Raw genomic sequence first — 23673 nt, forward strand, 5'->3', positions numbered from 1 at the left:
CGATCGAAGATCTGAAAAATTGATGGAACGTTGAAGTTGAATAATTTTCGGGGCGAGAATACTCGTTTTTTTGAGGATGAAACTCTGGAGAATGGGAATTGAAATTTTGGATTTTCGTATTAGGGTGAGAATGGAACTCTGGAGAGTAATTCGTGAAAGCTTTACTTTCGAATGGAGGAATCGGGACACTTGAGGGTAAAATTCTCGAGAATGGTTCGGTGTCAACGTGGACACGTTCCTTCTTCCCGATCTTCAATCCATTTGCAGAGTTGTAAAACTTTCACGAATCACTTTCGCGAGAATTCTTTTTTTTTTTTTTTTTTTGGTTTAGACGAAATTTTTATTCTCAAAATAGATTTTTCACCGTGAAGAGTTGCAATTATTTTTCATCGACAGACACAGGCACAGAGATAATGGTTTGTCAAATTATTTGATTGGTGGAAAAATATTCGTCTAATCGTTTTCAAAAAAAATCTTCACTTCAGCTTTGCTTCTTCATGAGTTACTTCTTTAAGCTTGAAATGCCCTGTCCAACATTTAGAGATGTTACAACAAGAGAAGTAAAAGTTTTTTTTCATTTTCTTCTCGACTGTCCTTGTTAAGAAAAATAAATTAAATCTGTGCAAGGCACATAAGGTCTTCTAACTTTATTTAAAAGTTAAAGGGCGCATAGAACTTAAATTGGATAACAGGAATTGGATAATATATATAACTGTACGAACAGAGAATAAACGAAAGATGTAAAATAAATTCTTTACGGCTATAAAAAAAAAAAAAAAAAGAAGAAAAAAAGAAAGGAATAATGGAATATAAAAGGAAATCGAATAACGTTTTCGAAATACATACTCGAAACATTTTTGACGAAATGCCAACCGAGTTAAGCGATGGGATGGAAGCCAATAAATACCCCGCTTGTCCCATCCACGCCCTGGAAAGAATTTCGAGAAAAATCGCCACGTGCGCACCGCTCTTTCTTTGCGAATTTGTTCCATCGCTCGTTTTAAACCAATATAGGACGTATTTTCCAATGTAGGACGTATGCTCCACACGAGAAGGCAATTTGAATATTTCGTAGACCGATTTTACCTTCTTTGGTTAAAACGTTTTAACGTTTTCTTCTTACTTTTCACGATATCACGTGCTTTTTCATCTGAACGTGAATTGAAATGCTTTTTCATTCTCTTTTTATTGTTATCTTGAATAATAAGAAACATTTGAATTTTTTCTCTCTCTCAAGTAAGATTTATAAGAATTATATTCAATATAATAAATATTTATCAATTATTTTTATTTTTATTTTATGTATAATTATCCAAAATCTCCGAATTCTGATGAATAAATAAATATAATAATAATAATACGAGTATTAGTATCGCGGTATTATAACATCAGTACTATAAATAAATAATACCAGAAGTTATCATCAAATGGTAAAGAATTAAACTTTCAGAGACTCGAATTCGAAGAAAAACTCTAATACTTCTTTATCAACGAGGCTAATAATATCGATTATTACCACGAACGATCTTTTCCTATAAATGCAAACAAACTTCAGTTCTCGTAAAGGAGCGCAACTTTCCGAGAATATTAACGACCTTTATCGATAAATGGCATTACGGACCATCGGTTCATTTAACGTTACACAAACGAACGGTTCAATAATGGAAATATCGATTATGTCCTTTTACGAAAGTTCGGATCGAGTCTAGCTAAGATTAGCCAGTTTTCTTCCTTTGACTCATTAAAAGACATATTTTTTTCCTCTCATAATCCGGGAAAAGAAATGAAAAGGGAATAGAGAAAATTCGAAGCTTTCTTGGGTAAATTGCTCTAAGCGAATAATCGATCTTTATTTTGTGACGTTTGAGGTTATGTTTTATAATTCGATGTCAATATACGAATTCATAATTTGAAATTTTAATTTTTCTAGCTTCTTGAAATTTCTCATTAACATTACGAATAACGTAGAACGAATGATAAAACTTCATTTTATTCATTTTATTTATTAATAAATTTCGAGCATTGCTATTAATTCAATCTACTTCTTGACGATACATCAAAATGTACGTTTCAATCCAATCGATATCGTTTTACTTAAATTTTAATCCCATGAAAATCCCACTAAATCTTGCCTCTTCTTCAGACATTTCAATCCGAAAAAAATTATTGGACAAAAAAAATCCTATCTAATTTAATTCATATATTCATCTCGGAAGAATTGGATTTCGATCGAGAGAAAATGAATGAATCGAGCGACAGTTACTACTATGGAGGAACGTTAAAGAAAGGAAAGAAACGGGGCAACGAGATAAAAGCGTGGTATTTGTTTTAGAATTCCTACGCTTTACCGATGTTCGAAGTGGCAAAGCGTTTGAAATCTGAAACGAATGCGCATAAACCTTCATCCCGTGGACGCTGGCCAAGGGAAGAAAAGACGGACCGATACACAGGGAGCATCACCAAGAGGGAAGCGAAGCTACTCGAGCGTGATTAATCATTGTCTATATCCCCCTAAGGATCATCGAAGGGTGCCACTGGCCCGTTGTTACGTCCACGCACCCCTGTTCTTCCACGTGACACCGTTTCAGGATTCGACTATCGCAACCTGTTGTGTACGATGTACACAGTAGATGGTAGACACAGAGTCGTTTTTATCGTTTCTTGAAACTGGTTAGAATTTATAAGTATCCGTGTTTTATTTGTTGTTCGTTATTCAATGTATTTGTTAAATTAAAGATAGTTCTGAATTATTGCCAATTATATATTAATCAAATGATCAATGTAATTAAATTTTGATTACATATTTCTCTACATAATCGTTTCAAATATTATAACTTATCGCATACAATGTAGATACAGTGTTATTTTTATATTTTTCTTGAAACTGTCAGACGAAAGTAAATATTATTGTTGTTCATTATTTAACGTTGTTGTTAGATAAATGAGTTCCGAGTCATTATTAAACAATATATCAACCAAGTATTAACCGTGACCAATGTAGTTTAACTTTGGTTATTATATTGGAATCAGTGGATTTCTACGTGGCAAAATTATTATTTGATATTTGTTTGTTATTTGGTATTTAATCTACTGTTGTAATTATTAGTTGAAACTCTAAAGTGGTTTAAAGTGGATTTCGAGCTACTGTACACAATTAAGTATTAACTTGATTATCAAATTGCAATCATTGGATCCCTCTGCTGGCAAAATTATTATTTGCTATTTGTTTGTTATTCGTTGTGTAACCAATATCGATTATCATAATCAATGCAATCATTAGCCGAAGTTTATAGTTTAAGAAACATTTTGATATCAACACACGGACTTTCCAAATGGCATCCATCCAAATACTAACCACGATCAACGTAACTATAATAATTAAACAAGGAAATTGGATCCTACATCGCAAAGATCGTTGACACATCATTCCTTCTATTTCAAAATTATCACTTTTGCTAACATAAATACCAAGTAAACTAAAAACTTTACCATAATACAATGCAATTTAACTCAAACTTTAAAACTTTAAAACTTGCAAAACTTGTCTAACCTTATAATACAAATACATTTGAGAAAAATTAAAATTAAAATTAAAATTAAAATTAAAATTGTTGCTCTTGAAAAGTTTCTTCAAACAGTAGACATAGACGTTGAATGCAACCATCCAAGATTAACAATCCTTAATTAAATACATTTGAAAGCAAAACTTTCTTCAAGCAAAAATTATTTTCAAGAATTATTTCCTATTAAAATAGACACTACATTGAGAGTTGAAAATTACTATGTTATCGACATACTTGTACTCTAAATAAGTAGATTCCAACAACACGCGTCATCACTATAGTTTTCCCTCCCCCGAAAAATATCTCCCAAGGTGATTCCCTATATTCCTACGTGTACCTCGAAATACCTCGAAGCTCCCTAGTACAAGGCGTTCTGAATTCGACCGAATTCAATTCCATCTCGTCGACGCTGCGACATTTTTCTCCGCAACTTTTCACCCCTCCCTCCCCCCTACCCTGTCGATTTAAAACGGATTACCACCGCGAACAAAGTTCGCCAACCCTTCGAAAAATGTTCTCCTTTCGACGTGCGAAAACATAATTGACGTTCGAAACGTTGGTCCGTCGTCACTGGATGGATTTTTTAACGACGTTGTTGCTCCTCCTCGTCTTCACGGCCATCGAGGCCATTAATTCCGTTAGCGATTTTTACGAGCTCTTTCGTGGCCGTCATATCGTCGACTTCACCTCGCGAGGCTTTTAGACCGTTATCTATGTCAGCTCGGGCGTAAAGAGAGTATGGCACCTTGGAGAGTCTGAAAATAGAGCGAGAAATTGATTTTTTATACAGATAATTAGCGAGTGAATTTTTTTATTAATTATCTATTATAAGACATTCCAGTTTTATCTATACTTAAATAATTTAATCCTCTCGGACAAGAAAAAGTCGACGAACGTTCAATAATTATAGAAAAGAATTTTGATCTTACTAACCTTTTCGCAAAATTTATCCAATATTTGAAAACTTACACGCGAGAGAAATTTCCATTTTCTTTATTCGTTTCTCAAATATTTTATCTCTTTCGAAAATAGAAAAATACTTATAATTATATCACAAACTCAATAAAACATCCTTAATCCCTTCTTGAAGATTTTATCAAAGTCCACACTAGAAATAACAAATTCTTTTATTATTTTTATAACTTTTCAATATACAAATAAATTGTATATATATATTAGAAAGAATTTTGATCTTACTAATCTTTTCGCAAAATTTATCCAATATTTGAAAACTTACACGTGAAAGAAATTTTCATTTTCTTTATTCGTTTCTTAAATATCTTATCTCTTTCGAAAATAGAAAAATACTTACAATTATATCACATATTATTATTCTTATATTTTCACGAAACTCGATGAAACATCCTTAACCCCTTCTTGAAGATTTTATCAAAGTCCACACTAGAAATAACAAATTCTTTTATTATTTTTATAACTTTTCAATATACAAATAAATTGTATATATATATTAGAAAGAATTTTGATCTTACTAATCTTTTCGCAAAATTTATCCAATATTTGAAAACTTACACGTGAAAGAAATTTTCATTTTCTTTATTCGTTTCTTAAATATCTTATCTCTTTCGAAAATAGAAAAATACTTACAATTATATCATATATTATTATTCTTATATTTTCACGAAACTCGATGAAACATCCTTAACCCCTTCTCGAAGATTTTATCAAAGTATGTCCACACTAGAAATAACAAATCCTTTTATTAGTTTTATAACTTTTCAATATACAAATAAATTGTATATATATATATTAGAAAGAATTTTGATCTTACTAATCTTTTCGCAAAATTTATCCAATATTTGAAAACTTACACGTGAAAGAAATTTTCATTTTCTTTATTCGTTTCTTAAATATCTTATCTCTATCGAAAATAGAAAGATACTTACAATTATATCACATATTATTATTCTTATGTTTTCACGAAACTCAACAAAAGATCCTTAATCCCTTCTCCAAGATTTTATCAATTTTATGTCCACACTAGAAATAACAAATCCTTTTATTATTTTTATAACTTTTCAATATACAAATAAATTGTATATATATATTAGAAATAATTGCAATTTTATTGCAACACATTACAAACACATTATTGAAATCCTTTTATTATTTTTATAACTTTTCAATAGATTTTATATATCCTAGAAAGAATTGCAATTTTATTGCAACACGTTACAAACACATTATTGAAATCCTTTCATTATTTTTATAACTTTTCAATATACAAATAAATTGTACATCTATAATTATATATCCTAGAAAAAAATTGCAATTTTATTACAACACATTACTGAAATTCTAGAAAATTACAATATATTAACACCATTAAATACATACCAATAAAATGTATCATGTCACATTTACATTAATTGCTCTCGCATTTTCGATTGATCGTCGAAATCGACGATCACGGAAGCGAGCGGAGATTAGCGAAGATTTAAAATTCATCTCGACAGGATTAACTCGATCCACTCGAATCGAAGATAGCGCATCTCACCGTGTCCTGAAATATATACAGAGCAATTACCAACAAGCAGAGAGGCAACCGGCGGATGTTAAATTTTTTACCAATTTTTTTTTTTTTTTTCCCCTCTCTTCTTCGTGGTAGGTGGCTGCTGCGGTGGCCTAGAGCTTTGTTAGAATGTTCCAAGGGGTAAATCCCAGGTCGTTTGCCGTTCCATTACCGTTTCGCAGACATTGCAGCCCTACTTGCGCCACGGCTGCCGGGCGCTGAATGTATATCGTTGACATGGCTGGCTGACTGCATAGTAGATCATCCGCGCCACAACCCGCCATACCCGCCCTATTCAGAAACTTGCTTACAGAGCGCTGACAGTCGTAAGTAATCTTGTTAACTAATCTCCCCGAGATCCTCCTGGATATTTTTACAAGGCGTGCGCATACGATTTTCCGCTCCTTGTTTTTTTTTCCCCTCCAATTTCGAGATCGCCATTATTTTCCATTGCTTTCCATCTCCTCCTCGAGGTTGGAAATTATTTAGGGTAGTTACCTAGTAAGAACATACACTTTCGAGTATTATTCGTGGAGAAACGTTTTATACAAATTGATGTTATTCATCTACTTTTTTCCTTTCTTTCTTTTTTTTTTTTTTGGATTTATTGGGTGGAATTAGGTCATGAGGATTATTTGTTTGCAAGCTTTTAAAATGATATTGAAATTTGTTATGAAAAATTAAATTTTTGACGGACGATGATGAAAACTTTGGGAACGAGAAAGAAGTTTTTCCATTGTGAAAAATTGGTGGGAAAATAATTCTTGGGGAAAATTAAGCAATGTAATATTAAATCTGTAATGGAATAATTATTATTCCTTTTACCATAAAATTTTATAGAAATTTTGAAAAGATATTTTTAAAATAAAATAATTTATGAGGGATGATTTCTTTTAACTAATTAATCATAATGCAGATTATTATTAAAAAATTATCTTAATTCAATTTATGTTATTTCAATCTAATTTTTCTATAATTCAAATTTTCCAATTCTTTAATTTATAATAGTTCTTTTTCTTTTTGCTTTTAAAATTTTCTAAATAAACTAAAGACGTTTTAGATTCATTACTATTTTCTAAAATACTGATTTCTATATTATCAACGTTCTTTTAAAATATTTAAAATAATTAAAAAAAACTCCCCCTCGCTTAAAACGATATTTCACACTCAAACTCGAACGAACGTTACTCGAAAAATCGTTAATTGTTAATTAAAAAGCGGACACGAGACAACAACATTGTCAGAGACGCATATATTCCAACACGTTTTAAACGCGCTTTACGGTTTGTTTAGTCGAGGCTAGAAGCTTACAGTTCAGATATTCCATAAATGTAGAAAATAAATAGTCGGCGAGCAAACACGGGGGAGGATAAATTTAGTCGAAGAGGGTTGGGGTCGAGCCGAGCATTCGTTCAAAGTAGAACCGCCCTCCCTCCCTCCCTCCCTCCTTTTTCTGATTGTATATTTATTTGATTCCGCCGTTTCTCGCCTCTTGCATCGAACATCGCCACCCCCTCCTCTCCCCGCCTCGGGATATTTTCGAATCAAGACGGTACGCGTTGACGAGAAGTTTACCCTATTTTCGCATTTAACGGCCCTCCCTTTCGCTTTAAAGCGAGAGACTTTAGGGAAGGACGCGGCTCCGCCATCCAAAGATATTTCCACGAGCCATCCACGACGAATATTGCATCGATACGACGTCGTAAAATTCGATGATTCTCTCTCTCTTCGTTCCCTTCGATTTTCATACCAAGGGAGAGGGTTACTGTCTGTAAAAAAAAAAAACAGGAGAATTCTCGTGAGATCAGCCAATGTTGCAACGAGGGATAAAATATGGAATCTTGGGTCGCGGGTCGTGAAAAACGTCAGGATCGTTCTAGTCGCAGTTACTTAAGCCATTACTACTACTACCTTAACTGCCCTTGCCTTCGAGTCCTCTTTAGTTTATTGGCCGCAAATGCAGCAGCTTGTGTCGATTCTTCCTCCTGAAAGTCGAAAGGTTATTGATTTTTTTCTTCCTTTTCTTTTTTCTTTTTTTTTGAGGTGAAATATTGATGAGGGAAATAGGGTAGTATAAACTTTTCTCTTACCCGAGTACAATACATAAATTTTCGAATCGAATCGACAAATGGCTTCTTTGAATTTTCTTCTCCTTCTTTTCTCCCTCCCGAGTGAAAAATAGAAATATCATTTCGCTTACACGCAATCGTGAAAGTGGAATATATCGTATGGCCGAAAATCCTTCACGAGTGGAACAGCATGATCCATCTGAAAAGAAATGGGAAATATTAGATAAATCATTCTTTGGATAAATTCATTAATTATTTTGATGATAATTTTTTCTTTAAATGTGTATTTAATGTCTAACAATTTTCAAACAAGTAAATCAAACAAATCAGAAAAATATGAAAAATTTAATCATTACTTTTAACAATCTATATATTCTTTTTTTAATAAATATATAAACAACGAGTTCTTATGAACGCAACAATTATGACAAAAAAAATTAACAATGAATAACAATCGCAGACTAGAACTGTGCAATTTTTGTTCGCCAGAAAATGGAAAGGAAATAGAAGATGGGAACAGGAAATACAGGAAAGATAAAAGGTTGTATAGTAAAGCATAGTGCGTTCGACGTTTCCCCTATCGAGAAACGTTACAATCCTTCCGGAACGTATGCACACGAACAAATTAAAACGCGTCGTGAAACATGGAATCGTGTCGAGTAAGCGCAGCTGCAGCTAAGCACGTAAATAGAGAGTACACTCGCGATACTATGCGTTGAATTCATAGCCTCAGGCGCGGAGAATTCCGTGTGACGAAAATCTCTTTTTCCGTGAAACGAAGGCACATTGTAGGCTCTTCCGATTCTTCCGAAAAACGATCCACTATGGGTTGTTGGCACGCGTAACGCGATCGTCAACGTGTCAACAGGATGTTCGATGTAAGGAAGTAGTCAAGTTTCGGTATGTGTCCTCTTTGATAACAGAGAAGTACCTCTTCGGATACATTTAATGTGTCATAAGTAGACTGGGAATATTTGTACAGTTGAAACGTGTTCAAATAATTCAACTAATATGTGAAGAATATTTCGTATTACGTAAAAATTATATTATTGTGCTAAATTATGTAAAATGTATACGCATAATATGTATTTTGAATTATTTGTAACTTTTTATCGTGAAAAATTTTAACTCGATAGGCATAAACTATCCAACTAACCTTAATATTAAAACATTATACGTGTAAAGTATAAAAATATAATCTCCAAATATTCGGAATTATAAAGTTTAATTATACTTACTTTCTTTTGAATATAATTTTACAATTATGATGCAATATATTCATCGTAGAATGATCAAAAGAAACAAATATTCATTGAAAAAAGTATATAAATATATATATCTTCGATTAAAATTATAATTATTCTAAATAACCGTCTCAGAAATACGAAACAGCGTCTTTAGCCGATCACGTTCGATGATTGCCGAGTTTATCCGAAGTCGAATCGTTACGTGCCACGATTTCGCACGACTTTTCCCGAACTCGTAATCCCACAATCCCATGCAGTTTTATTAATTTTTAACAAAATCCCGTTTAGTCTTTCTTCACCAAACTTGCATTTTAATTTTGCTATGTTTTTCATTTTCAAAACAAACATGACAGAGGAAACGTTAGCAACGTCAGTATCAGAAAGACCTGTGGTAAGCTGCCGCTTATCTCGAACGTAAAAATAAACAGAGGCCCGAGCGATAATTTCTTTCACGGTGACTGGGCTCGTCTTTCGCAGAATGCCCGGCAAGAGACGAAGGCCAAGTTTCACGAACGCGTGCAGGACAGCGTCAGCGTTATCTAGGATGCCGAGGGTAGAGTACTCTTTCATTTGGTTGGACGGCTGCAGCCCGATATGTTCACGCAGCTGCTCTCATCAACCGTATCAGTCCGAGCGAAAGAGAAGGGGGATAGTGCGGGTACAGAAGGGAATAGCCGCGAACAAAACGCGCACAGTTCTTTGCAAAAATCAGAGCCAATAGCGTTCCGTAATTTTGTCGAGGAAAAAGGCCACGCAATGGCAGTGTGCTGGGAACAAAGGACACATCGATCTACCGTAACAGTCAATTAGGTATACGCTGGTATAGGTATATATGGTTAAGAATGCGACATATCCGTCCATACTTTTTCACTATTGGGCTATTTCGCTTTTTCGCTTCCCTCTCTCATTTTTACGCCCATTTTTTTCCCCTTCTTTTCTCCTTTTTTCTTCCTTCCTTCCTTCTTTCCTTCGTTCATTTCTTTCTTTCTTCCTTCCTTCCTTCCTTCCTGTTTTCCATTAAAGAAAGATGAAATATCGACTACAGCCGGATCCAATAATTACAAACTGCGCTCTGTATATACGCGCGCGCGCACACAATTCCGCGAGGCTTGATTAAAAAGAACTTGGCACCGGTGTATAACCTTAGTACTTGCTCCAAGAAATCTTCCCCCGTTCCATAGAAAAAAAAAATTAATACCGTGTCCGAGTCGCATCGAATCCACGATTGATACTTCATCGTAGAAAATAACTCGAATTTTCGAGGACGAGGATTCGGCTCTCGGTTCGAGAAAAAAGATCGATCTAACGCAAACTTAACGCGATTCATCGATTGCTCGAAGAGTTCCTTTTTTCCAATTATCGTCGTATTTCGACTCATGATTATGCAACAATAATTGGTTTCACAAGTTATAAAAGTTAACTTGGCGAAAACTCGCCACTGAATAGATTCCGTTTTTCCGACGAAATATTTTTTTACGTTCCGATAACTCGCCACTCCCATCGCTTAGTGAACTTTGTGCGTTCGGTCACCGTTCAACGTTGATTACCTTTTCGTTCTCGCAACGTAACTACCTTCCGTGTACACGCGACGTGGCGCATAAAACCGGGATATTAATCTAAGGATTTATAAGATTGCGATTACATTTACGTTCTTCGACGAAATAATATTCCGACAAGTCCGAGCCATTTATCGAATTCATTTACGAATTATTCGAAAAATGAAACGCGCACGACATTAATTATTATATTTCGACGAAATATATCGAAATATTTTAGCGTTAATTTTCATGCGTCCTTTAAATTTTAATTTTTTGCTTTTCACTCTAAAATTATTATTCGCTAATCAATTTCGTATAGATGTATAAATAATATTAACAACATTGAAACATGTATATATATTTTTTTCCTTTAATGTTTATCAAAATTTATATTTTACTGAAATTGCAAGACTATTTCTTCAATTATGTAATATTTTTGCTAATTTCAAAATATTCATATTCCTTTTCGTAAAATTACAATCCAATACTCGCACAAAAATTTCGTAAAACTTATATTAAGAATTAAATAGAATTTATTCGTATATTATTTCCAAAGGATTAAATAAAAATTAAAAATCCTATGCGTCTTCAGAAATCCTTTTAAAATATTATACACGAGAAGGATTATCCATTATAATTTCTGAAATACATACAATTTTTATTCTTGGATATCGTTAACATAAAATTCAAATTCATTTCACTGTTTCTATTAATTGCAAAAATAATTCAATTTTCAAAAAAAAAAAAAAAAAGAAAAAAAAGTAGTTCATTCCCTCCCTCAGAATTACCCTGTGCATAAATCTTGCTGCGCAGTAATTTGCACGACCTCCGCGGCGAGCCGAACGAAATTGTACAGATGTAAACTTGAACCGCGATATCGTCTCGTCTGGGAGCGATTAAGGTTAAAAAGCGAGGGAGCAAATCGTGGGCGGTGGCTACGGTCGAATCTTTCTTCAGAGGTTGTCCTCGTTCCCCCCTCTACCGCCCGTCTTTCCCCACCACCGTTCCCTCTGTTTCCATTAGAAAACGTTCCTATGCCCGGTGTACAGGATAAATAGTTTGCAGTAGAGAGAAAGAGTTTTCCGCGGCGGCAATTTATCTCGAACGTTACGCAGCTCCATTAAGAGAAGATAGAAAACGGCGAGGGAGGGAACTCTTTCAATCCTTGCAAGAGGTTGCCAACGGTTTAGGATTACGCGCATACCTATCTGTATATCTACACGGAATATACACGCACGACACATTTATATATGTATATATTCTCATTCGGCTCGGTTTACGAAACGGTTAAGAAATGATTTTTTCCCACGGGAAAAGAAGAATCTTTTTCATCCTGGAAATCCCGTCGCGCGGGCCGAAAAAAGAAGGGAAGGGTTTCAAAGCGATCCCCGATAATTCTTCGGGAGAAAACGCTCGGTCGATAATTCAGCGCGAGGCCGATAACGAACGAGCACGCTACATTCTATCCGGAATGGAATTTAATAAAGAGATCTAGGTGGCTGATTACGCTTGAAAACTGAAGGGAAACAGGCTGTCACCGGTTCCTGCATTTTTCCGCCATTTTTCGACGGTTAATTGTTGCCCGCAACTTATTTCTCCGCCAGTAGTAGCTCTAACAACGGGAGAGAGGTCAGATCGAGAGAGAGAGAGAGAGAGAGAAATACAGAGACCGAGAGAGAAAGAGAGGTCTGCACGTACCTCGACGCCCGACGACAGCAATTAAAGTTACTCTAATTGCAATGACCGTAAACAGCCAACGCATTTCCCTGCGCGCCGCGTGACGTGGCCGCTGAAAATTTCGTTGAAATCTTTCCTTCACGCGAACGAGCTCCAACTACCCTGGAAAACCGGTGCTCCGTTGATTCGCCCAAGCTACTTACGAGTTAAACCAGTATTTCTCAACGTGGGGCGTATCCCTCGCAGAGGGAAATTCGAATAATTTTGGGAAGCAATTAAAAAAATGATGTTGTCATTGATATAATAATAATAATAATAATAAAAAATGATTGACTATCGTAATAGATGTCGGTGAAGCGTTGAAGTGGGACATGACGCAAAAAAAGTTGGGGAATATTGGATGAGATGCGGATAGCATGCGGCATTTTGTAATCTCGCAGTGTTTTTATTTTTTTGACAATTGTTTAGATTTCATTGGTTTGCAATTGAAACGAATAAAAATGAATAAAATAATCGAGATATGTATTATATTTTAAATTCTAAAAAGAAAGAAAGATGTATTGCATTATTAGAAACTGGTAAATTTCGAGATTAAAGTTCGGAATAGATCGGGAAAATTCGGGTAGAATCGGGCAGGATATTGACACTTCCAAGATTCGATTTGAAACCATGAATGAAAGTCTAATTTCGGGTGAGCTCGGCAATGATCGGGAGCGATCGGCTCGAGGGCCTAGCTGGCGTATTGAAGTTTTTAGCCGATCATATCCAATTTTTAGATCGAATTTTTAATCTGAAATTTCTCCGGAAACGATCCAACACATTCTTAATAGAAATATGAGATTTGAACGATCGTCCCCATTTAACCTTAAAAAAAAACTTCTTCCCGTAAAGTTGGATATTTGGAAATTGGCCGGGAACGAAATCGAAGAAGCATGCGTAACGTGGTGAAGTAAGTTTGAAGAGCGCGTCGTTCGATAGAGTGGGAGGGGAATATAGTACAACTGTAAAGTGGTACGTTTCTGTCAGTCGCACCGACTCATCGATCCTAGTTCGGGTGGTGGCGGTGTGTTCAATTAATAATTTCACCCGACGTAGACGCGCGCGCGTACAGTTCAATTATATTCGGCGAGTTTCACTCGTTGATCATGGAATAATATCAGCCGGATGCAAATGTGTGACTATTAATTACACGACCGCAGAAACTGCAGCTATACACTACTGACTATACTCGTGTCCAACTTTTACTCGAGGCCATCCATCATCCGACCACGGCGAGCTCGTGCCACCGATTAACCGAAAAGGCCTCGAACAACCACTTCTCTCCTCACGATAACATTTCGATTCTGCTCGCAGGGATTGCTTTCCGACTCTCTTTCATCCTTATTACGTCACGTGAAAAAATTACTTTCGAGAAGAGATTCCAACTCTTGTTTCCCGACTCTTTTCCCGTCTCTGATGTTTGCCAAGCGGGAAACTTCAGCGTGCAACGGCCAATCAGTCCAATTCACACGAGCACGACCATCCATCGAGCTCGGGCTTTAATTGCTTTTGAAGTTAAATACAAATCGACGTTGCACACGCCGCGCATCGGCTGGCAGTTTGACAAAGCGTTAAAATTCCTCGATCCCGCAAAAACGATCAACCGCCTCGTGTCGCGTGCACGGCTCGCCGTAAATTGTAAATTCCTTTAGGTTAGCCGCGATTGGTGGTTAGCCCCGTTTCGAACGAATCGACCGACTTGCTTTTTAATCCCACGATACGCGATAAGTCGCGGGATGAAGGAAGGAAGGAAGGAAGGTGAAGGGCTATACCAGGTTAAATATTTGTGAACGGCCGGTCCCGCGAAAGCATTTCATCTTTGCCCTCCGCTTCCGCCTTGCTTGATTAAAAACCGGTAAACCGAGGTACACAGCGCAACGTGAATATTCGCCCACCAGGGAGATCGTTGCACCTAGATTTCCCATTGTAACCGACCCCCGACTACAAATCGCAATTAACGATCCGCAATTTTCGATATTTCTCGGGGATTATACGCGAATTAAGCCTCGATTTTCCTTTCAACCCTCGAAACACGTTAATCCGGGCCAAAATACGAAATAGTCCAATATACGATTCGCTATATTCCAAATACATTTAATTAACGATTTTCAAATCGCGATAATTCGAAAATCATTCGATTAGCCATTTCGAGGATTAATATATCTAATTTAATGTATCCTGAAATAATCGCGAAATAAAGGATAGAGAGAGAGAGAGAGAGAAAGAGGATCCTCTTGTCCCCTTCAATGTTCCCTTCGGATTAAAATTCAACGTACGCGGTGGTAAAGGGTAAACGCGCAGATTGATCCAGGCAGGAAAACCGCGGCCGAGCTTCTTCCTCGCCCGGCTCGGCTCCACGTCGCTCGAGGAGATTACGGCTTAAATTAAAAGGGATTTTCGTGCGTGCAACGATGACCGAGTTAAGCGAAAGAAAAATGTTTTCTCTCTCTCTCTCTCTCTCTCCATCTATCGATCCCCTTGCGTAACGTACAACGTCTCCACATCGGTCGGTTATCAACCTCCTTCTCCTCCTCCTCGTCCAACGTCGTAACGTCTTTCGTAATCACCCCTTCTCAGGATTTTACGTAATGTAAAATTTTTAAGAAATCTTCTCCCGACGACGATGTAATAAACTCCTCTCTCTTAACCTGCCTAACCAATCTCTCTCGAATCGATCTCTCTCGATCTCGATCTCTCTCGATCTTGATCTTGATCTCTCTCGATCTCGATTTTTCTCGATTTCGATCTCGATCTCTCTCGATCTCTCTCGATCTCGATTTTTCTCGATTTCGATCTCGATCTCGAGTTTTTTTGATTTCGATCTCGATCTCGATTTTTCTCGATCTCGATCTCGATCTCTCTCGATCTTGATCTCTCTCGATCTCGATTTCGATTTTTATTGATCTCGATTTTTATTGATCTCGATTTTCCTCAATCTCGATCTTAATCTCTCTCGATCTCGATTTTTTTCGATCTCGATTTCTCTCGATCTCGATCTTGATCTTTCTCGATCTCGATCTCAATCTCGACTTTTCTCGATCTCGATTTTTCTCGATCTCGATTTTTCTCGATTTCGATCTTGATCTCGATTTTTCTCGATCTTGATCTCGATTTTTCTCGATCTCGATCTCGATCTCTCTCCATCTCGATCTCGATCTCGATTTTTCTCGATCTCTCTCGATTTCGATCTCGATGTCGATCTCGATCTTGAGGAAAAAAATAACGATAAATCCTCGCTCCTCCATCAAAGAATCCACGGATGTGATACGAGGGGGAGGTAAATGGTTGGTGGACAGCGCGGAAGATCGATCGATCGATCGATCGGTGCCGGTTAAACGATGGCCCTTTTTAGCAAACTGGTAAAGTTCAATAAAACGGCAAAGTAAGTACGACGAGTGTTCGGCGAGGTTAGAGAACAAAATATATACGCCACTCGACGATCACGAAACTTGAACGCGGGGGGGCCTTTCCTTTCTCTCCTCCCCCGGGGGCGCCCGGAAGGAACGAGCGAAAGAATCGATCCGCTTTGGAGAACGACCACGATTACTTCCCGCGTTGTTTGCCGTTACTTCTCCTTCTTTCTCCATTCCTCCCCCCTCTCTCTTTCCTCTTTCCCCTTCCCCAGAATTCTTCTCGCGCATCTCGCGTTTAAACAAACGAATCAGGAGAAGGATGGAAGGATGTCGACGAAGAGAAAGATTGGAGAAAAAAAAAAAGGATGGTAGATTTTGAGGAGATTTTTATTCGATTTATTCGCGTTCTTTTTTTTTTTTTTCTTTCCTCGATCGACGAAAACCGCGTACAATGACGCGTGAGACCGGCCGCCGATCGATCGATACAGTCGGACGGATGGATTCCTGGATTCCTCGAGTGGAATGGGTTGCCCTGATACGGGGTTACCGCCCACGCGAATCGGGGAACGATCGAATTCGAATGGAAGGGAGGGGGGATTAAGGGGAGGGGGTAGTCGAGGATCGATGAATTAATCCGACCGATACGATCGATCCCGAAAGGAGGGAGGGAATTCAAAGATCCGAGTAAATTGAAGCAGCATCCAGAGAAGTAAGTAGGTAGCTCCAAGTGGCAATAAAAATGGTGGGTCGAGTATCGACTCGGACTCGCGCGGCGACTGCACGAAGGCGAGAGGCACGAAGAAAGAAAGAAAGGAAGGAAGAAAGAAATGAAAAAAAAAAAAAAAAAAAAAAATAAGGAAAGAAAGACAGAAGAGGGTGGAAAGGAACGATACCGTAAATGCAGCCCCCCCCCCCCCGTCGACCAACGAGTCGACGTCCTGTTTCTCTTCTCGTCGAGTTGTTCCTTCGGCTGAAGACCGACTAAGCTGGTTTACAAAGTGAGAGAAAGAGAGAAAAAGCAGCAGATGGAGAGAAATAGTCGGGGGGAGGGTGGGGATGGATAGGGATTGGGAGTAGAGAAGGCGGAAAATAGATATATACCAGGGAACGATCTAACTCTAGGATAGCGTGCAACATCTCCCTTCCTCTCGTTTCGAGCACGCAGTCAAACACACGAGGAAAGAGGGGGATATACGTATGTACACACACACACACACACGCGCGCGCGTAGATTCTGGCGAGAGACGGCGTGAGATCGCAGACGGCGCAGACCGTAAATTCGAGCGCGTCCGTCGGTGTTGGAGGATAGGCCGCGGACTCGGGGTGCTGGAGGGAAAAGCAATCAATCTTTGAGAGGCAGATGAGTGCAGGAACCTAAAATATAGGGCAACACAAATTTAGTCTGGCTGCCGGTCCACGTCCACGTGTCGACGTGAATGCGCAACCGCCCGGGTTTGTAATCGATATTGCCGACAAGGCACCACGCCCTGCACCTGCGAGATGTGCGGGATATGCAATGGTACCGAACGCTCCGGGATCCGCGTCCCTCTCGTTCTCCTCCTCCTCCTCCTCCTCCACCACCTGCTCCTCCTCCTCCTCCTCCTCCTTCTCTGTCTCCCTTCCTGGTTTCAACCCCTCTTCAACTTCGTTCTCTACCCTCTTGTGTCTATACGCTTCTCCCCCTCGGCCCCCTTTTCTTTCCATCCAGCTGGCCCACCCAGCACCCGTCTCTCTCTCTCTTTCTCTCCTTCCCTCTCGGCCTAGTTATCCGCCTCTTCTTCTCCTTCTCCGTCCATCTACTTATCTATTTATCTATCTTTGTCGCCGGAGCAACTCCGATTATCTGCTCGGTTCTGCGCGAACCCGGAACGCTCGTCTGGGGATTTTGCAGCTTCTGGGTTGGCACCACTGCGGAAGGACGCGGGACACCGTGCGTACACACGCTCGGACGAGAGAGAGATTGATACGTCGAAACGGCTATGCGGATCCTCGAAACTAGATTCGTGACAGCCACGTTACCGTGCTATGGTAATGCAGAGAGAACGAAGATAGAGAGGGGGGGAGGAGAGGCACAGAAGGTAATGGGCCGATATTTTATTTCGCGTTTCCCTCGCATTCACCGCGAGGATCGGATGAAAATTTAATAAGGGTCAACGAGAACGCGAAAATATCAGCACGCCCCATTTACGCCGTGTTCCCGGTGTAATCGGGGAACGGGCGCGTTTAACGGAAAATTGCACGCCGCTTTAAAAATACACGGCGACGACGCGCTCGCGATTTCCCGCGCAATCGAATTACACGTCCGAGCTATTTTCGGCTAATGGAAATAAATTATAGACTCCCGATCACTTTTGCCGCTTTATAATGCACCGATTCTGGCTATCCTCCCTCCCCCCTTCCTATCTGATCGCACCATCCGCCACCCCTCGAACCCCTCGCGTATAAATAGTTTCAACTCGTATTCGATAATGCTAAATCGAATGAGATCCCGCCCAACACCTGGCACACGGAATAAATGTTTCACCAATCACTCCCGCCGGTCTTTTCAAATCCAACGATCGTTTCCGAAATTTTGATTGAAAATGTAGGAAACCGTTATAATATATTCGTGGGCCATCTTTCGAAGATCGATTCTACACGAGCAAAAATCAAATTTGATAGATGATTGGTTACTTTATATGTGAGAATAAAAAGATTAGTTTTTAATTCAAAATATGCAAATTCTTTTCTGAAAATACGCTTTTTCAATGTATTCAAATTTTATTGTTATATCTTCGAATTAGATTTTCATATAAAATCATCTCCTTCTTTATCTTTATCGTATGATAATTATATGGACATTATTTAAGGTGTTAGTATAATATAATATTCGTAGGATACTTTTAAATTTAAATTCGTTTTAAAAATGGCTCATATTATCATTTCACAAGTTCATTTAAATTATTTGTAATATATATAAATGATAAATAAAGTATTTCATTTCTATTGTTTTATATAACACAAAGTAAAATACATTATATTTATATAGTCAAAATATAAAAATTTTTAATATCTTTTATATAAAAATAAGTTAGAGATTTTCATTTATATTCCCACTGTAATGCGATATATATATATATATATATATATATATTTTATTTGTCTTAACTTCTAAAATCGACTCTGCAAAAGTGTCCTAGGAATAAATTAACACCCTATATATAGATCTTTTCACAAAGCGACTAGTCGACAAAATTGAACAGGAGGAGGATATTATACGATGCACCAGAAAGGATGAACCGCGGCCATTTTAGAAGCAGCCCATAAAGAGTTCGTTCTAGTTTCTTCGAACGGGTCATCGAAGTTTTCCCCGATCGGTAACGCCCTTGTCTGAACCGGACAGCGAATAGGTCGAGAGAGTTACGTCAATGGGCGATGTACGTTGAAAAATATTCGATGTCTCGGCCTGTGCGCGACTATCAAATGGATTGGATTGATCTTTGCTCGCTCTCACGCTCGTAAATCCTTCCTGTCTACCCCTGATTACCATCAATTACGCGTATCTATAGTTTATAAGTTAATACGAACCGCTGTTCGTTGCACGCTGAACTCGAATTGGTCCTAATATGCATTCAACTTTGCATTTGACAACCGTTCGGTAACATTCGGGATCGGTGGGGATACAGTTCGGATGCACGGCTACGATTGGTCCCGAATAGCACCGAATAGTGCCGAATGTTACCGAACGATATGTTTAGAGAATAACATATTTCAGCTCGCTTCAACGTGCATGCGTTATAAAAATATATAGAAATTGTACTTCTCTTGTTTTTGGAATAATAAAAACACCGTTGAGAACAACTGATGGTCATGGATACTACTGTAATTATTTATATTTATTATACGAATGTAATCGTTGAAAGAGACTGATTAAACACAATTTTACGCAAATATAAAGAGAAGAAAAGGAAGAATGAAAAAGAAAGAGGAAACTGTAAGATCGTTAATTCCAAAAAGACAGTCACAAGCGGAACGCGGCACGTTTGCATAAGCAGCTTATGACTCGTAATAATGCAAAAAGCATTAGAGCTTCGTAAGAAAAGCTTTCTTCCGTTGGAAGTGTGCGAAGCGAAGGTGGGGCTAGAAGAAGAAGAAAAAAAAGAAAAAGAAGAGAAGAAAAATCATCGTTGGCATTGTTTCGCTTCGATTTGATTACACCGTGGAATTTTCCCGGGATCGTTAGGAACGTGAGGTTTAACGTTTCAATTTTCCGCGTTTGGACGGGAAGGGGGGGGGGGGGGCTTGGTCGTTTTTACGTCGTGTACACGTTGTCCTATGGGACACGGGCGTAAAACAGAGTCGTTTGTTAAGCCGTTTTAAGCCACGAGTAGAGATACGAGCTAGTTAGGAAAACAAAGTGGTATAAACACGTTGAGTAGCCTCGTGGCCTCGTGGTTTACGAGACACGCGATTCCGATGTTTCACTCGATACCATCGAGAATTTAATATACATGCTCGCGGATCGATTCGAGCGTTACAAGCGCGACGACAAATATCCTCTTCTCCCTGGCCGAGACGACATCGATTCCTCCCTATCATCGCGTTCGTTAAAATCGAAAGCTAACACCACCATGCAACGAGAATTGTTCCTACTCCCCCGTTCTGGTGTTTATTTGCACGCGGATTGAGGGTACGGATAAAAATCCGATCCCGTGTGAACAAGTGTAAAAAGAGAACGAATAAACACGTGGGACGGGAGAGAAGGATATAGGAAATTTCTTTTTTAGCTTTACCTAATTTGTAACTCAAACGTTTCTCGCGTCTGTATTCATCGATTTGAAGACGGAATATTCCCGGATATGAGGACTATATGGAAATAGGCGTGTACAAGGGAACGGGTGCGTATAATGCCAACTGTGCCGCATCAAAGTACCCCGTGGGATATACATGTAAATAAGTGAATATTTCAGAAACCGCAGAAGGCGGAGACCTACGAAATATAACGGAATTCTGGGTCGTAAACGCTTGGAACAGATCGTGGCCATATATATCCGAAAAGATATATTCTCACGAATTGGTTGATAAGAGTGAAAAATAGAGAATTTTGACCGATGAAGGTAAAACATGAGAAAAAATATTATATTTCTCAAAGTAAAATTTTTTTTTAAACAAAAAATTCAAATTTTATATTTTATACGAATTTATAACTAGTTTTACAGTGGATGATATGCTGACATAACCAATAGTACCTAAGAAGTAATGAGAGTGTAAACGGTGGTCATATAAGAGGATCAGCGCTTCGTTTCTTAACAAGTATCACGCTGCTCTATTCCACGATACTAAAGTGCCAATTATTTTTACGTCGGTTTTACCGCGACCTCGATAATCGTGATGTGGTATGGACGCAATTAGCGAATCGAATAGAGCTCAGATCGAATGGGATCGAATCGAATCCTACTCGATGATTTCCACTTTTGCGAAAACATTCCATCGTAGTCCGCGTATCAAAGGCATCGACTAATTACGAGATATTCGAGTACCAGATATCGTAAGGGCCGTTGTCGTTGAGCTCCTTCCTTTATACCGAACTGGACGATTCGCAACCGATTCGCTTTGATCTCGGACGGTTCCCCGTTTATTTCGAAAACTTTTCGTCCATCGGGAATACGAACTGGAATTCAACGATTTGCAGGAGAATCGAGCAAAAGCTATGCGCTTGTCGAGCGAAAAATTTAATTATTCTCGAAACAGAGCCAGAGAGGACTCTGATAAATTTTATTTCACTGTTACACTTGTCGACGGTCTGTGGGTCAAGCACGAAAACTCGCTATTTAATTATACGGGAGAGAAAGATGAATTTATAAAGAGTAAGTTTCCTAATAGTGTAAAAACATAAATAAATCACCATTTACTTGTGTAAAAAAATGTTTTAAATAAAAGTTATATATTATATTGGTAATAATTTAATGTTATATTAATAATTATCTTAACACCGAGACAATTTTCGTGGTATAGATATTATTTCACGTTATAACTATTTATTCTAAATACTCTTTGTATAGATATATGTGGGATTAACTCGAAACCTCGATGTATTTACTGACATTTGACGTTTTCGATTATTCACCTTCGTATATCTTCTACAAGTTTATCGTCGTAATGCGATTTTTGTTTAAAATATTTTCTTAAATGAATTATGAAATTATGTATTTGAAATTATGTATATCAGAGAAACTCACCCTATACAATGATATTGACTTGATTCCTTTGTTTGTAGCGATGCACAGAGAATTTCACTCGAGGTAATTAAAACAGAAGGCACAAATTCGTTGATCGACCGATGCGAAAAAAATGAGCCGTTGGATATCTCGCGTTCAGAAAACATTCGAAAGTTTCTTCTCATTTTTCACAACACTGTTATATATAGTAACTAATTATAATTGATATTCACATTTCAACATATATATATATATATTTGAATTCACTTTTCTAATTCATCCAACGAGACAAAAGAACGCAAATTATTTTTTTCTTTGTAACATTCACCCGAAGAAATCAAATGGATTCCAATGATTCGCCATGTTTCTTATTTTCTTTGCCGATTCGTTCTGTACTCGTTGCGCCTTCTCTCGTTACGATTGAGAACTATAAATAATTTTCTCGACCAATCATCTTTACTCTTAGAAGAAAAGAGCTACGTCTTGTCCTAGTTTTTTTCTCTTTCTCTGTGCACACTGCTCGAGTTTGTTGAAAAAAGAAAGAAAGAAATAGAAAAAGAGAATTGACGAACGTCTGAGAAGCGCGTTCTTCTCGAGCAATTTCGTCTCAAAGGGAGCGGAAACAAATATGCGTACGCATACGAGCATTATTGTTCGGGCCACTTGTTCCACGAATTCCAAGCTCAGACTGTCTGCCACGTGAAATCCCGGATCTCCGTTACCTTGTTATTCCGTTACCAGATTCACACTGCATCATCAATGGCTTGTATAATGGATTATACGAAACCGCAAACCGTTTAATTCCACCATAGGCGTAACGTTCGCGATTATCGTGTAACACACACTGGCTGTTATCGCGTGTCCGTTGGAGAATTTTAGTCCAAAGCTTGGGGAATCTTCGTCATGAAGCGTCGAGCTTCGCATTCGAGAGAGAAAGAGAGGAAGAGAGAAGAGTCTGGGCGCGAAATCGTTAAAAGGCCCGAGGCGAAAAGAAACGAGCAGAGTTCATCGGCTGCGACGCCCACTTTTTTTTCCCGCGGTGAGGCCAATTTTTCCTCGAGTTAATCGCCCGATGGCACGCAGTGTTTTCAGGAAACGTTCGTCAGCCACCCGATATCATTTTTTTTTTCACCGAAATGCGCTACACTATTTTCGTAAAATATATTTTAAATAACGAATAGTTTTCTTTTTTTTTTTTTTTTTTAATAGAATGCAATTAATTTTGATCTTGTGTGAAAAATATTAAGAAATGATTAAAACTGCAGAAAACTAGGAGCAACCATTATGAAAAAGCAAAGTTTCTATGAATTTCAGAGTAAGAAATTCAACTTTCGTAAATCTTTCAACATTCTCCCATTAACCCCACTACCGAGAAGGTTTACGTGGCAGATTACAGAAGTTTCTGAACCGTTTAATTTCACTGTGCGAACATTATGCCATGGTCCTGTTAGTCAACAACA

At 38.0% G+C, this 23673-nt stretch overlaps 1 protein-coding gene, 3 long non-coding RNA genes and 1 other non-coding gene across 33 annotated transcripts in view; 4 read left to right on the forward strand and 1 right to left on the reverse strand.

Moving 5' to 3' along the window:
• LOC551663 (disintegrin and metalloproteinase domain-containing protein 11) overlaps positions 1–23673 on the forward strand; it is an 82366-nt gene that overhangs the window by 21964 nt on the left and 36729 nt on the right. The window lies entirely within an intron of this gene.
• LOC107964861 lies at positions 2–781 on the forward strand. The gene is made up of 2 exons (XR_001704000.2): positions 2–124; positions 356–781. It is a non-coding gene; the product is annotated as an uncharacterized LOC107964861 (long non-coding RNA).
• Mir927a (microRNA 927a) lies at positions 2307–2406 on the forward strand. Its single transcript, NR_034301.1, has one exon. It is a non-coding gene; the product is annotated as a microRNA 927a (primary transcript).
• LOC102654521 lies at positions 2672–23370 on the reverse strand. 9 transcript variants are annotated; one of them, XR_003305238.1, is made up of 11 exons: positions 22235–23367; positions 8184–8361; positions 8005–8078; positions 6150–7862; positions 5919–6084; positions 5668–5836; positions 5468–5561; positions 5169–5261; positions 4876–4964; positions 4497–4671; positions 2672–4318 (listed from the first exon to the last, which is right to left on the reverse strand). It is a non-coding gene; the product is annotated as an uncharacterized LOC102654521 (long non-coding RNA). The 9 variants fall into 9 exon arrangements; XR_003305242.1 differs by having other exon boundaries at positions 5468–5836; positions 6150–6591; positions 7405–7862; positions 22235–23362; XR_003305241.1 differs by having other exon boundaries at positions 5468–5836; positions 6150–6591; positions 7669–7862; positions 22235–23357.
• Positions 20307–21941, forward strand: LOC102654485. Its single transcript, XR_410027.3, has 3 exons — positions 20307–20893; positions 20966–21112; positions 21207–21941. It is a non-coding gene; the product is annotated as an uncharacterized LOC102654485 (long non-coding RNA).

This window comes from Apis mellifera, linkage group LG8 (genome assembly GCF_003254395.2).
Source record: "Apis mellifera strain DH4 linkage group LG8, Amel_HAv3.1, whole genome shotgun sequence".
In the NCBI taxonomy this organism is placed as follows: domain Eukaryota; kingdom Metazoa; phylum Arthropoda; class Insecta; order Hymenoptera; family Apidae; genus Apis; species Apis mellifera.